A 17,232-nucleotide genomic window follows, 5' to 3' on the forward strand; every position below is an offset into this window, starting at 1 on the left:
GTTCAATGAACTTTTAAAAGTTTGAAGGCAAAAGCTATTACATTTGAGATGAACAGTTACCTTAAATGGAGCTTTAAGCAAAAATCTTAGTAATACACTATCTAATATAAAAGTAAGGTAAAAACAGTTGTTAGTTTGTTAGTTTCAGCTAACTTCTCTAAAATAAATAGGGTTGGTCAGTATGCTTTTTTTTCTAAAAAAAAACAAGAGGCCCATGAGTGCCTATGCTCTTCTGGCATGGCTCATGTGGTTATTTTTAATCCAGAGCATGTATGTATGAGTAATAGCCAACAAACATATTGTTCATAGCCAACAAACATATTGTTCACGTTTTGTCTTTGGGTTAGCTTAAAACATTGCACAGTCATTCAACATCTGAGAACAGGAAGTGTTGTAAGCATATTAGTTGCATGAACTACTAGTATTCTAATATGTGTCAAGTAAAGGTCATCTGAGAAGAATAAAATTTGCTACTAAACTGTACTATTGGTCAAAATTTCATTTTTGTAGCTTTAAAAGGACAAAAGGGATGGGGCCAGCTTTGGCCCTGGCCCTGGGCACATAATTTCAACTGTTTTGCTAGACGGTCTACATAATATTATATGCTCTGGACACAACAAATATCAAAGATATGAGCCTTGTGGTTTGAAACAAGAAGATTTTGAAAATATTTCTTAAAAAACTTGGACCCGGGGGGCAGTGCCAGTTTTGACCCTAGGGGCATAATTTGAACAACCATGGTAGCAGACCACTAAAATAATCCTTAATCAAAATAACAAGGGTCTGCACAGTTGTTTCAGACAAAGATATTCAAACATTTCCCAATTTAAGTATACCAAACCTGTGAACCCAGTGGCGTGGCCAATAATGACCCCAGGGGCCTAATTTGAACAATTTTTCGCATGAATTTGTGACTTTACATGTAAACTTGTCTAACAATAGACTTCGCTCATGTAGACTTGGCTAAAAATAGCATTTTTTTAACTTTTGAGGCCCATAATCTAGGCATGCACAGGCGGATCTGGTTTTCGAAAGGAACCAAGCTCTAATTGATATCTTAATACTGTACAAGTTTCATCTATATACAATTAAAACTGAAGACTGTATCATGTTCACAAGCAATTGTTTACAGACGCACAGACGTTCAAGGCCCATAATCCAGGCATGCATGGGCAGATCTGACTGGTTTTCGAAAGGAACCGAGCTCTATTGGATATCTAAATACTATTTTATTGAGATACAATCATAACTAAAGACTGTATGGTGTTCACAAACAATTGTTTACAGGCGCTCGGAATCACATACTACGTGCACATTACCATCACATCAGATCTTCTGATCTTTGGCCAGTAAAGCTAAACTTTAAACCGTGATTATGTACCAAAACTACCTATATCAGGGTATATCACTATTGTATTCTTTTTAGGATATACAAGAGCTGTCATGGGGCAGTGCCCTCAACTATATGCTGCTTTGTCTTAGAAATGAATACAATAATGATAAAGGTAATATGCAATAAAGAGACAAAATAAGAATTAAGCAAGAAATGCTGCAATGCAAAAAAAACCAGTTTTCAATGATTGACAGACAAACCTAATTAATTAAGCCTTTGGTGTGCGAATAATTTTCAATAGTTTTTTTTTGTTTTAGTGACCTTGATCCTATGGGCCCCAAAAGCAATTCCATGAGAGGTCTCTATAATACTTTGTATACTAAGTTTGTAGATGTATTTGATGCTGCCCTCCTCCTGGCCAGCCAACACAATGACACAGTCATGTAATTTTTATAACCAGGTTTCACTTTACAGGTTAACAAGAGCTGTCGTAAAACAGTGCACTCTACTACGCCTCTTGGAATTGGACGTGAATACAATAATAGTGTGATATGTGCCTGTAAAAAGCAATAAAACAATCAAATAATAAAAGTGAACAAGAATCACAATGTGACAAAACAAGGTTTGATTTGGTTAAGATTATAAAAATGTGCCTGTCAAAATAAAAAAATAACAAGACACAAATGCGGCAACGCCACATAAAGCTGGATTTTTTATTTGACAATGCAATTTTGCAAACCTAGAATTTGAGCTAGTGACCTAGTATTTCTAACCAAAAAGACCCATACTTATATTTATCGGAGATATCATTCATACAAATAACCTGATCAACAGAAACTATTCCATTTGTGTGAGGAAAAACGAACATTTTATAAATACATCAGCTTTTCCAATAAGATCTGTCCCAGAGACCTAGTTTTTGACCCTAGATGACACACTTTATCATCGAAGATTTCATGTACACAAATATTTTTAAAGTTAATTAAAATTTATTTTTTTGAAAAATATGGTTAGATCTGAAATTCATGATTGGGATGTGTGTTTATAAAATAACAATTGAATTTTGTTATTAACTGATATGGATAGCTTTGGTAAGCATAGATTTTTTTTATGACATCAGGAACATATTTCCTAAGATTTGACCTAGTGACCTAGTTTTTGATCTGAGGTCACCCATATTATAGAACTTTTAAGATATTATGCAGACAAATATTCTGACCAAGTTTCATAAAGAGTTGACAAAAATTGTTCAATTTATGATGTGGAATGATTTTCCTAAGATTTGACAGAGTGACCTAGAATTTGACCAGATATCCATATATCTTCAAGATAACATGCCGACAAATAGTCTGACCAAGTTTGATTACCATTGAATTGGATCAAAACTCTTGATTTTATTACATAAAATTAAAACTTTAATGCAGAATTGTTAACGATAGTATAGCCCACCTATTCATCATTTAGCCAGGCTAAAAATGCACAAATAATAATTTGCAATGCTAATAAGCTCTTGCTCAATTTCATCATGTCCCTTTCACATATGAGTTGGACAGATATATCAATCACTAAATATTAATGGTCCTAGGTCAAAGAATTCAAGGGTCATTGTGCAGAATAACCACTGTTTGCCATGACCTTCACCTTCGACCAACAAACTCCGAAAACAATATTTGTCATGTTCTGGTCTAATATAACCTACCATTAATGTTTCATGGTATGAAGTCAACTTATAAAATGTATTTTCAAGTTATTCAAAAATATAATGCAGGGCATCCGTTAAAGGAAGTTTGAAAGTAAATTACTCCCTAGAAATGGGTTAAAACTTCCAAACTTAATTCTTCAGAAGTACAAGAACTTCCATAATTTTGAAGAAAACTTCCAAAGTCAAAGGCTTGAAAGTTCAAAATAGCAAAACCTGGTGTCAATATTATTATTTTATGCTCACAATTTCAAACAGTCTTGAAGTAAAATGAATTATTAAAACATAAATAGAACTATGAATTTGGCAAGATATAGGTTTAAATTATTTGATTTTTAACAGTATTACTATTAAAAAAAAATACTTGAAAAAAAGGTGTATTCTGGGAAACTTAAATTTCCAAATTTCAGTGAAAAACTTCCAATATTGATGGTCAGGAAGTTTATACTTCCAGTTTCAAATTCTTAATGGAAGCCTTGTAATGTGTCTGTTTGCAAACATATGCTAAAACATATGCCCATTTGTTTTTACAATAGTGGCATAATACATATAAAATATCTTTAAGGTCAATAAATCAATGACACAATGCAGCACAAAAGAGGTCTTTTATATCACAGATTCTCTGCAAGCCAAGCTAGGGTAATTCCATCCAAAGAGCATGCAAACTGACAACAGCCTGTTGAAGAGATTTTCCTGAGGAACAATCCTGGGGATTCATTCCCTTCCTTCTGTCAGAGTAGAGACGTTTCAAACTGACAGCCTGCAATTTTAATGTACATATTTGAAAACTGTTTATATTCACAGTGACCTTTTATTAAACTTTTTTACATAAAGTAATGTTACATAAAATGTTGCCCATATACAATAAAATGATTAAACAGACTATCATAAGCAATAAGTCTACAAGTATAAGGCCTTAAAGGGACTGTACACCAGATTGGCACTAAAAGTTTTTTTCTGTAACATATCTCAGATAATTATTTAATAGAATGTGTTATGCTTTTATGTACAAATGTAAAAAAAAATATGTTGCCAAAATTGAAGTCCAGTGTTGTATCAACTATGCTACGAAGGCTTACTTCAATCAAGAAGTATATTAAAGCTATAAACCTAACTTGGTAACATCATGTGATAACATCGACTAGCCAATCACGCATAAGAAATTAATTCTACTAGGTAGACATACCCAGTAAAATGAATGGAAAAATACTAAATAACTGCTAAACTTAAGAAATTGTAAACTATGTGGTACAAGTTTCAGTTTAATAGTAAGTTTCAATGCATTGTACACATTAATACCAGTCATGTCAGTTTATGTCAGTTTTCGACAATTTTCTTCTTTTCTTGCAATTTGATCATCTGGTGCACAGTTGCTTTAACAGCATTTTAAAAAAAAACACATTCATGAAACAAATGATATAATTTACTTTGTCTGTATATAATTATTTAAAACTATATTTTTATTTAAAAAAAATATAATTATTTTTAGTTTTAAATACAGAAATGCTGATGCTGAGGATTTGGAAAGTTTTATTCTTACACATGGAAGTGGTGCAGAATGTATCCATTAATAGGCAGATGTAATTCTGTAGATGTTTTCATGGCTGCTACTGATATCATGGACGGCATGGTCAACTGTTGGTCCAGGCAACGATGTATCTGCTGTCGCTGTGGAAGGCTCTGGATGAAGGGCGGCAAAGGTCCATGACCAGCTCCTAATAGCAAAATGAATTATTATTCAGAGTATGAGATGCATTATTTATTAAACATGTAAATGTACATGGGTATATCATTTTTGTTCTCACTCATCAACTCAATGCTCTTTAAATCATTGTTTATATTTCAATCCTGTACTTGTGTATAGACCTGTACTTGTTCATAGACATTTACTTTAGGCCTGGCAGAAACAATATATTATACAAAATTACAAACACAAAGCACAGTCTTACCAGTTGGCGTTTCAACACAGTTTGTTCTTCAACATTCCAGAAGCAAGCACGTGTAGACAGACACCAAGCACACACTTTATGGTGATAGTGGTGGTGGTCATTTTGCGCTATTGTGCATCTAATAGCTTGTTAACTGCTACAGGTCTTTTTAGGCCAAATCTAAAAAAAATGAACATCTGTCAATTGACCCTCAGTGCATGAAAAAGTCACCTTTATAGAGATATATGGTAAGAAAATTTTATTAAAAAACGGTCCTATCAACCAGTGTTATGTATAGATATGTACCGGGGTATATATAGTCATCTGTTAAACTACAGTGCTTTATAACGTGTCCCAAAGCTATGATAACTAGTATAGAGATAAATGGTCATTTGATAAACTACAGTGCTCTAGAACGTGTCCCCGAGCTATGACTACCAGTATAAAGATATATGGTCATTTGATAAACTACAGTGCTCTAGAACGTGTCCCCCAGCTATTACTACCAGTATAAAGATATATGGTCATTTGATAAACTACAGTGCTCTAGAACGTGTCCCCCAGCTATGACTACCAGTATAAAGATATATGGTCATTTGATAAACTACAGTGCTCTAGAACGTGTCCCCGAGCTATGACTACCAGTATAAAGATATATGGTCATTTGATAAACTACAGTGCTCTAGAACGTGTCCCCCAGCTATTACTACCAGTATAAAGACATATGGTCATTTGATAAACTACAGTGCTTTAGAACGTGTCCCCCAGCTATGATCACCAGTATAAAGATATCTGGTCACTTGATAAACTACAGTGCTTTAGAACGTGTCCCCGAGCTATGACTACCAGTATAAAGACATATGGTCATTTGATAAACTACAGTGCTCTAGAACGTGTCCCCCAGCTATTACTACCAGTATAAAGATATATGGTCAACTGATAAACTACAGTGCTTTAGAACGTGTCCCCCAGCTATTACTACCAGTATAAAGATATATGGTCATTTGATAAAGTACAGTGCTTTAGAACGTGTCCCAGAGCTATGACTACCAGTATAAAGACATATGGTCATTTGATAAACTACAGTGCTCTAGAACGTACGTATCCCCCAGCTATGATCACCAGTATAAAGACATATGGTCATTTGATAAACTACAGTGCTCTAGAACGTGTCCCCCAGCTATTACTACCAGTATAAAGATATATGGTCATTTGATAAACTACAGTGCTTTAGAACGTGTCCCCCAGCTATGACTACCAGTATAAAGACATATGGTCATTTGATAAACTACAGTGCTCTAGAACGTGTCCCCCAGCTATAATCACCAGTATAAAGACATATGGTCATTTGATAAACTACAGTGCTCTAGAACGTGTCCCCCAGCTATTACTACCAGTATAAAGATATATGGTTATTTGATAAACTACAGTGCTCTAGAACTTGTCCCCGAGCTATGACTACCTCTATAAAAATATATGGTCATTTGATAAACTAGAGTGCTCTAGAACGTGTCCCCCAGCTATGATCACCAGTATAAAGACATATGGTCATTTGATAAACTACAGTGCTCTAGATTGTCATTTGATAAACTACAGTGCTCTAGAACGTGTCCCCCAGCAATGATCACCAGTATAAAGACATATGGTCATTTGATAAACTACAGTGCTCTAGAACGTGTCCCCCAGCTATTACTACCAGTATAAAGATATATGGTTATTTTATAAACTACAGTGCTCTAGAACTTGTCCCCGAGCTATGACTACCTCTATAAAAATATATGGTCATTTGATAAACTAGAGTGCTCTAGAACGTGTCCCCCAGCTATGACTACCAGTATAAAGATATATTGTCATTTGATAAACTACAGTGCTTTAAAACGTGTCCCCGAGCTATGACTACCTGTATAAAGATATATGGTCATTTAATAAACTACAGTGCTCTAGAACGTGTCCCCGAGCTATGACTACCTGTATAAAGATATATGGTCATTTGATAAACTACAGTGCTTTAGAACATGTCCCCGAGCTATGACTACCAGTATAAAGATATATGGTCATTTGATAAACTACAGTGCTCTAGAACGTGTCCCCCAGCTATGACTACCTGTATAAAGATATATGGTCATTTGATAAACTACAGTGCTTTAGAACATGTCCCCCAGCTATAACTACCAGTATAAAGATATATGGTCATTTGATAAACTACAGTGCTTTAGAACGTGTCCCCGAGCTATGACTACCTGTATAAAGATATATGGTAATTTGATAAACTACAGTGCTTTAGAACGTGTCCCCGAGCTATGATCACCAGTATAGAGATATCTGGTCATTTGATAAACTACAGTGCTTTAGAACGTGTCCCCGAGCTATGACTACCAGTATAAAGACATATAGTCATTTGATAAACTACAGTGCTCTAGAACGTGTCCCCCAGCTATTACTACCAGTATAAAGATATATGGTCAACTGATAAACTACAGTGCTTTAGAACGTGTCCCCCAGCTATGATCACCAGTATAAAGATATATGGTCATTTGATAAAGTACAGTGCTTTAGAACGTGTCCCAGAGCTATGACTACCAGTATAAAGACATATGGTCATTTGATAAACTACAGTGCTCTAGAACGTGTCCCCCAGCTATGATCACCAGTATAAAGACATATGGTCATATGATAAACTACAGTGCTTTAGAACGTGTCCCCGAGCTATGACTACCAGTATAAAGACATATGGTCATTTGATAAACTACAGTGCTCTAGAACGTGTCCCCGAGCTATGACTACCAGTATAAAGATATATGGTCATTTGATAAACTACAGTGCTCTAGAACGTGTCCCCCAGCTATTACTACCAGTATAAAGACATATGGTCATTTGATAAACTACAGTGCTTTAGAACGTGTCCCCCAGCTATGATCACCAGTATAAAGATATATGGTCATTTGATAAACTACAGTGCTTTAGAACGTGTCCCAGAGCTATGACTACCAGTATAAAGACATATGGTCATTTGATAAACTACAGTGCTCTAGAACGTACGTGTCCCCCAGCTATGATCACCAGTATAAAGACATATGGTCATTTGATAAACTACAGTGCTCTAGAACGTGTCCCCCAGCTATGACTACCAGTATAAAGACATATGGTCATTTGATAAACTACAGTGCTCTAGAACGTGTCCCCGAGCTATGACTACCAGTATAAAGACATATGGTCATTTGATAAACTACAGTGCTCTAGAACGTGTCCCCCAGCTATTACTACCAGTATAAAGACATATGGTCATTTGATAAACTACAGTGCTTTAGAACGTGTCCCCCAGCTATGATCACCAGTATAAAGATATCTGGTCATTTGATAAACTACAGTGCTTTAGAACGTGTCCCCGAGCTATGACTACCAGTATAAAGACATATGGTCATTTGATAAACTACAGTGCTCTAAAACGTGTCCCCCAGCTATGATCACCAGTATAAAGACATATGGTCATTTGATAAACTACAGTGCTCTAGAACGTGTCCCCCAGCTATTACTACCAGTATAAAGATATATGGTCATTTGATAAAGTACAGTGCTTTAGAACGTGTCCCAGAGCTATGACTACCAGTATAAAGACATATGGTCATTTGATAAACTACAGTGCTCTAGAACGTGTCCCCCAGCTATGATCACCAGTATAAAGACATATGGTCATTTGATAAACTACAGTGCTCTAGAACGTGTCCCCCAGCTATTACTACCAGTATAAAGATATATGGTCATTTGATAAACTACAGTGCTTTAGAACGTGTCCCAGAGCTATGACTACCAGTATAAAGACATATGGTCATTTGATAAACTACAGTGCTCTAGAACGTGTCCCCCAGCTATTACTACCAGTATAAAGACATATGGTTATTTGATAAACTACAGTGCTCTAGAACTTGTCCCCGAGGTATGACTACCTCTATAAAGATATATGGTCATTTGATAAACTACAGTGCTTTAGAACGTGTCCCCCAGCTATTACTACCAGTATAAAGACATATGGTCATTTGATAAACTACAGTGCTCTAGAACGTGTCCCCCAGCTATGATCACCAGTATAAAGACATATGGTCATTTGATAAACTACAGTGCTCTAGAACGTGTCCCCCAGCTATTACTACCAGTATAAAGACATATGGTCATTTGATAAACTACAGTGCTCTAGATTGTCATTTGATAAACTACAGTGCTCTAGAACGTGTCCCCCAGCTATGATCACCAGTATAAAGACATATGGTCATTTGATAAACTACAGTGCTCTAGAACGTGTCCCCCAGCTATTACTACCAGTATAAAGATATATGGTTATTTGATAAACTACAGTGCTCTAGAACTTGTCCCCGAGCTATGACTACCTCTATAAAGATATATGGTCATTTGATAAACTACAGTGCTCTAGAACGTGTCCCCCAGCTATGACTACCAGTATAAAGATTTATTGTCATTTGATAAACTACAGTGCTTTAGAACGTGTCCCCGAGCTATGACTACCTGTATAAAGATATATGGTCATTTGATAAACTACAGTGCTCTAGAACGTGTCCCCGAGCTATGACTACCTGTATAAAGATATACATGTATGGTCATTTGATAAACTACAGTGCTTTAGAACATGTCCCCGAGCTATGACTACCAGTATAAAGATATATGGTCATATGATAAACTACAGTGCTCTAGAACGTGTCCCCGAGCTATGACTACCTGTATAAAGATATATGGTCATTTGATAAACTACAGTGCTTTAGAACATGTCCCCCAGCTATAACTACCAGTATAAAGATATATGGTCATTTGATAAACTACAGTGCTTTAGAACGTGTCCCCGAGCTATGACTACCTGTATAAAGATATATGGTAATTTGATAAACTACAGTGCTTTAGAACGTGTCCCCGAGCTATGATCACCAGTATAGAGATATCTGGTCATTTGATAAACTACAGTGCTTTAGAACGTGTCCCCGAGCTATGACTACCAGTATAAAGACATATAGTCATTTGATAAACTACAGTGCTCTAGAACGTGTCCCCCAGCTATTACTACCAGTATAAAGATATATGGTCAACTGATAAACTACAGTGCTTTAGAACGTGTCCCCCAGCTATGATCACCAGTATAAAGATATATGGTCATTTGATAAAGTACAGTGCTTTAGAACGTGTCCCAGAGCTATGACTACCAGTATAAAGACATATGGTCATTTGATAAACTACAGTGCTCTAGAACGTACGTGTCCCCCAGCTATGATCACCAGTATAAAGACATATGGTCATTTGATAAACTACAGTGCTTTAGAACGTGTCCCCGAGCTATGACTACCAGTATAAAGACATATGGTCATTTGATAAACTACAGTGCTCTAGAACGTGTCCCCGAGCTATGACTACCAGTATAAAGATATATGGTCATTTGATAAACTACAGTGCTCTAGAACGTGTCCCCCAGCTATTACTACCAGTATAAAGACATATGGTCATTTGATAAACTACAGTGCTTTAGAACGTGTCCCCCAGCTATGATCACCAGTATAAAGATATATGGTCATTTGATAAACTACAGTGCTTTAGAACGTGTCCCCCAGCTATGACTACCAGTATAAAGACATATGGTCATTTGATAAACTACAGTGCTCTAGAACGTACGTGTCCCCCAGCTATGATCACCAGTATAAAGACATATGGTCATTTGATAAACTACAGTGCTTTAGAACGTGTCCCCGAGCTATGACTACCAGTATAAAGACATATGGTCATTTGATAAACTACAGTGCTCTAGAACGTGTCCCCGAGCTATGACTACCAGTATAAAGATATATGGTCATATGATAAACTACAGTGCTCTAGAACGTGTCCCCTAGCTATTACTACCAGTATAAAGACATATGGTCATTTGATAAACTACAGTGCTCTAAAACGTGTCCCCCAGCTATGATCACCAGTATAAAGATATATGGTCATTTGATAAACTACAGTGCTTTAGAATGTGTCCCTGAGCTATGACTACCTGTATAAAGATATATGGTCATTTGATAAACTACAGTGCTTAAGAATGTGTCCCTGAGCTATGAATACCTGTATAAAGATATATGGTCATTTGATAAACTACAGTGCTTTAGAATGTGTCCCAGAGCTATGACTACCTGTATAAAGATATATGGTCATTTGATAAACTACAGTGCTTTAGAACGTGTCCCCGATCTATGACTACCTGTATCAAGATATATGGTTATATGATAAACTACAGTGCTTTAGAACGTGTCCCCCAGCTATGACTACCAGTATGGAGATATATGGTCATTTGATAACCTACAGTGCTTTAGAACGTGAGCCCCAGCTATGACTACCAGTATAAAGCCAATTGTCATTTGTTTAACTACACTGCTTTAGAACCTGTCGAGCATCTCTGGTCTCAAGTAATTAGAGCGACTACTCAAAATGTTTTTAAAGCAAAAAAATCAATCAGTGTTTTAAGCTGTCAGTGTTGTCATGGGTTTGCATGGTATACACCTAAATCAGTAAAATGGATGTGCTTCGCTGGAAAAAAAATTGCAAGCATCACTAGTTAAATAATGCATAAAATTATGGAAATATTTAATACCGTCTTCCCAAAGTTCTTCGTCTTCCCAATGTTCTTCGTCTTCCCAAAGTTCTTCGTACTAGAGTCAGGCACAAATAATCTTGCATTTCCAGCTCCTGGATCTATCTATCTATCTATCTATCTATCTATCTATCTATCTATCTATCTATCTATCTATCTATCTATCTATCTATCTCTCTCTCTATCTCTCTCTCTCTCTCTCTCTCTCTCTCTCTCTCTCTCAAGGTTTTACAAACCAGCATTGTGTCCTCGTAAAAATTAAATACAGTATGGATTTTGATAAACGACAGTACGGATTTAGGCAGGTGCGTGTTTACACAATTACGTCATTGATATCTGTGTAAAACACATGAGTACACCACAGCGAACAAAATTGCTGGTTTGTAAAACCCTGGAAGAGGCTTTAAGGAAAATCCAGGAGCTGGAAATGCAAGATAATTTGTGCCTGACTCTAGTACGAAGAATTTTGGAATTTCCATAATTTTATGCATTATTTAACTATTGATGCTTGCAAATAAATTTTTTCAGCAAAGCACATCCATTTCACAGTGATTTGGTGGGAATGAGCTGAATTTTGACCTTTACAAAATTTATTGACATTTAACCTAAACTAACCTAAACAAGTTAAACAAATGACAATTGGCTTTATAATGGAAGTCCTAGTTGGGCCTCATGTTCTACAGCACTGTAGTTTATCAAATGACCATATATCTTTATACTGGTAGTCATAGCTGGGGGACACGTTCTAAAGCACTGTAGTTTATCAAATCACCATATATCTTTATACAGGTGGTAATAGCTTTGGGACACGTTCTAAAGCACTGTAGTTTATCAAATGACCATATATCTTTTAACAGGTAGTCATAGCTCGGGGACACGTTCTAAAGCACTGTAGTTTATCAAATGACCATATATCTTTATACAGGTAGTAATAGCTCGGGGACACGTTCTAAAGCATTGTAGTTTATCAAATGACCATATATCTTTATACTGGTAGTAATAGTATTGGGACACATTCTAAAGCACTGTAGTTTATCAAATGACCATATATCTTTATATAGGTAGTCATAGCTCGAGGACACGTTCTAAAGCACTGTAGTTTATCAAATGACCATATATCGTTATACTGGTAGTAATAGCTTTGGGACACGTTCTAAAGCACTGTAGTTTATCAAATGACAATATATCTTTATACTGGTGATCATAGGTGGGGGACACATTCTAAAGCACTGTAGATTATCAAATGACCATATATCTTTATACTGGTAGTAATAGCTTTGGGATACGTTCTAAAGCACTGTAGTTTATCAAATGACCATATATCTTTATACTGGTAGTCATAGCTGGGGGACACGTTCTAAAGCACTGTAGTTTATCAAATCACCATATATCTTTATACAGGTATTCATAGCTGTGGGACACGTTCTAAAGCACTGTAGTTTATCAAATGACCATATATCTTTATACTAGTAGTCATAGCTGGGGGACACGTTCTAAAGCACTGTAGTTTATCAAATGACCATATATCTTTATACAGGTAGTAATAGCTTTGGGACACGTTCCAAAGCACTGTAGTTTATCAAATAACCATATATCTTTTAACAGGTAGTCATAGCTCGGGGACACGTTTTAAAGCACTGTAGTTTATAAAATGACCATATATCTTTATACAGGTAGTCATAGCTGGGGGACACGTTCTAAAGCACTGTAGTTTATCAAATGACCATATATCTTTATACTGGTGATCATAGGTGGGGGACACATTCTAAAGCACTGTAGATTATCAAATGACCATATATCTTTATACTGGTAGTCATAGCTTTGGGACACGTTCTAAAGCACTGTAGTTTATCAAATGACCATATATCTTTATACTGGTAGTCATAGCTCGGGAACACGTTCTAAAGCACTGTAGTTTATCAAATGACCATATATCTTTATACAGGTAGTCATAGCTGGGTGACATGTTCTAAAGCACTGTAGTTTATCAAATGACCATATATCTCTATACTAGTTATCATAGTTTTGGGACATGTTCTAAACCACTGTAGTTTAACAGATGACTGTATATACTCCGGTACATATCTATACCTAACACTGGTTTATATGGCAGGAAGTATATTGTCTTCAGCTGTGTTCTTATTCCACTGACCATACACATTTATATTAGAGATTTTGACTGGACTTTACCTTAAAAGCTCTGTTTTTTTTATTAAATTCTCTTACCATATAACTCTATAAAGGTGACTTTCTCATGCACTGTAGGTCAATTGACAAATGTTCATTTTTTTTAGATTTGGCCTAAAAAGACCTGTAGCAGTTAACAAGCTATTAGATGCACAATAGCACAAAATGACCACCACCACTATCACCCTAAAGTGTGTGCTTGGTGTCTGTCTACACGTGCTTGCTTCTGGAATGTTGAAGAACAAACTGTGTTGAAACGCCAACTGGTAAGACTGTGCTTTGTGTTTGTAATTTTGTATGATAAGACATTTATTGTTTCCGCCAGGCCTAAAGGAAATGTCTATGAACAAGTACAGGTCTATACACAAGTACAGGATTGAAATATAAACAACGATTTAAAGAGTATTGAGTAGATGAGTGAGAACAAAAATGATATACCCATGTACATTTACATGTTCAATAAATAGTGCATCTCATACTCTGAATAATAATTCATTTTGCTATTAGGAGTTGGTCATGGACCTTTGCCGCCCTTCATCCAGAGCCTTCCACAGAGATGGCAGATATATCGCTGCCTGGACCAACAGTTGACCATGCCGTTGAGTCCATGATATCAGTAGCAGCCATGAAAACATCTACAGAATTACATCTGCGGCCGTGCCTATTAATGGATACATTCTGCACCACTTCCATGTGTAAGAATAGAACTTTCCAAGTCCTCAGCATAAGCATTTCTGTATTTAAAACGAAAAATAATTAAAAAAATAAATAAATATAGTTTAAAATAATTATATACAGGCAAAGTAAATTATATAATTTGTTTCATGAATGTGTTGTTTTTTTAATTGCGGTTAAAGCAACAGTGTGCACCAGATGATCAAATTGCAAGTTTATTAAGTTTAGCAGTTATTTCATATTTTTCCATTCAAAAAGATTACTGGGTATGTCTACCTAGTAGAATTAATTTCTTATGCGTGATTGGCTAGTCGATGTTATCACATGATATAACCAAGTTAGGTGTATAGCTTTAATATACCACTTGATTGAAGTAAGCCTTCGTAGCACAGTTGATACAACACTGGACTTCAATTTCGGTGACACATTTTTTTTTACATGTTTGTACTTTTTTTACAATTATGACATAAAAGCGTAACACATTCTATTAAATAATTGTCCTGAGATATGTTACAGAAAAAAAACTTTTTTAGTGCCAATCTGGTGTACAGTCCCTTTAAGGCCTTATACCGTACTTGTAGACTTATTGTTTATGATAGTCTGTTTAATCATTTTATTGTATATGGGCAACATTTTATGTAACATCACTTTATGTAAAAAAAATTATAAAAAGTCACTGTGAATATAAACAGTTTTCAAATATGTACATTAAAATTGCAGGCTGTCAGTTTGAAACGTCTCTACTCTGACAGAAGGAAGGGAATGAATACCCAGGATTGTTCCTCAGGAAAATCTCTTCAACAGGCTGTTGTCAGTTTGCATGCTCTTTGGATGGAATTACCCTACCTTGGCTTGCAGAGAATCTGTGATATAAAAGACCTCTTTTGTGCTGCATTGTGTCATTGATTTATTGTATTTTATATGTATTATGCCACTATTGTAAAAACAAATGGGCATATGTTTTAGCATATGTTTTCAAACAGACACATTTATATTTCAAACAGACACATTTATATTTTTTAATAATTTGAAAATACATTTTGTAGGTTGACTTCACACCATGAAACATTAATGGTAGGTTATATTTGACCAGAACATGACAAGTATTGTTTTCGGAGTTTTTTGGTCGAAGGTGAAGGTAATGGCTAACAGTGGTTATTCTGCACAATGACCCTTGAATTCTTTGACCTAGGACCATTAATATTTAGTGATTGATATATCAGTCCAACTCATATGTGAAAGGGACATGATGAAGTTGAGCAAGAGCTTATTAGCATTGCAAATTATTATTTGTTCATTTTTAGCTCGACTATTCGAAGAATAGGTGGGCTATACTATCATTAACAATTCTGCGTTAAAGTTTTCATTTTATGTAATAAAATCAAGAGTTTTTATCCAATGGTAATCAAACTTGGTCAGACTATTTGTCGGCATGTTGAAGATGTATGAATATGGGTCATCCCTGGTCAAATTCTAGGTCACTAGGTCACATCTTAGAGAAAATATTTCCATGTCGTAAATTCAACATTTTTTTCATATCTTTATGAAACTTGGTCAGAATATTTGTCTGCATACTATCTTGAAAGTTTTTTAATATGGGTCATCCCGGGTCAAATTCTAGGTCACTAGGTCAAATCTTAGGAAAATCATTCCACATCATAAATTGAACAATTTTTGTCAAATCTTTATGAAACTTGGTCAGAATATTTGTCTGCATAATATCTTAAAAGTTCTATAATATGGGTCCTCCCCGGTCAAAACCTAGGTCACAAGGTCAGATTTTAGAAGAAAGAATCTCACAGTCATAAAAATTCATTAATTTTAGTCAAATCTTTTTTAAACTTGATCAGAATATTTGTCTACATGTTGTCTTAATCATTTGTGAATATAGGTCACCTCAGATCAAAAACTAGGTCACTAGGTCAAATCTTAGGAAATACTTTCCTGATGTCATAAAAAAAATCTATGCTTACCAAAGCTATCCATATCAGTTAATAACTAAATTCAATTGTTATTTTATAAACACACATCCCAATCATGAATTTCAGATCTAACCTTATTTTTCAAAAATTTAAATTTTAATTAACTTTAAAAATATTTGTGTACATGAAATCTTAGATGATAAAGTGTGTCATCTAGGGTCAAAAACTAGGTATCTGGGACAGATCTTATTGGAAAAGCTGATGTATTTATAAAATGTTCGTTTTTCCTCACACAAATGGAATAGTTTCTGTTGATCAGGTTATTTGTATGAATGATATCTCCGATAAATATAAATATGGGTCTTTTTGGTTAAAAATACTAGGTCATAAGCTCAAATCCTAGGTTTGCAAAATTGCATTGTCAAATAAAAAATCAAGCTTTATGCGGCGTTGCCGCATTGGCGTCTTGTTATTTTTTTATTTTGACAGGCACATTTTTATAATCTTAACCAAATCAAACCTTGTTTTGTCACATTGTGATTCTTATTCACTTTTTTTATTTGATTGTTTTATTGCTTTTTACAGGCACATATCACACTATTATTGTATTTACGTCCAGTTCCAAGAGGCGTAGTAGAGCGCACTGTTTTACGACAGCTCTTGTTAACCTGTAAAGTGAAACCTGGTTATAAAAATGACATGACTGTGTCATTGTGTTGGCAGGCCAGGAGGAGGGCAGCATCAAATACATCTACAAACTTAGTATACAAAGTATTATAGAATTGCTTTCGGGGCCCATAGGATCAAGGTCACTAAAACAAAAAATATTAAAACTTAATCGCACAACAAAGGCTTAATTAATTAGG

General features: G+C 35.3%; 1 protein-coding gene and 2 long non-coding RNA genes across 3 annotated transcripts in view; 2 read left to right on the forward strand and 1 right to left on the reverse strand.

Moving 5' to 3' along the window:
• Positions 1 to 17,232, forward strand: part of LOC128233860 (putative nuclease HARBI1) — a 36,415-nt gene that overhangs the window by 7,517 nt on the left and 11,666 nt on the right. The gene's annotated exons all lie outside the window — the stretch shown is intronic.
• On the reverse strand, positions 142 to 11,673 carry LOC128233866 (uncharacterized). Its single transcript, XR_008260799.1, has 4 exons — positions 11,583 to 11,673; positions 4,982 to 5,140; positions 4,573 to 4,747; positions 142 to 3,792 (listed from the first exon to the last, which is right to left on the reverse strand). It is a non-coding gene; the product is annotated as an uncharacterized LOC128233866 (long non-coding RNA).
• On the forward strand, positions 11,996 to 16,182 carry LOC128233864 (uncharacterized). Its single transcript, XR_008260797.1, has 4 exons — positions 11,996 to 12,036; positions 13,877 to 14,035; positions 14,277 to 14,464; positions 15,165 to 16,182. It is a non-coding gene; the product is annotated as an uncharacterized LOC128233864 (long non-coding RNA).

The sequence above is a fragment of the Mya arenaria genome, chromosome 5, assembly GCF_026914265.1.
Source record: "Mya arenaria isolate MELC-2E11 chromosome 5, ASM2691426v1".
NCBI classification, from domain to species: domain Eukaryota; kingdom Metazoa; phylum Mollusca; class Bivalvia; order Myida; family Myidae; genus Mya; species Mya arenaria.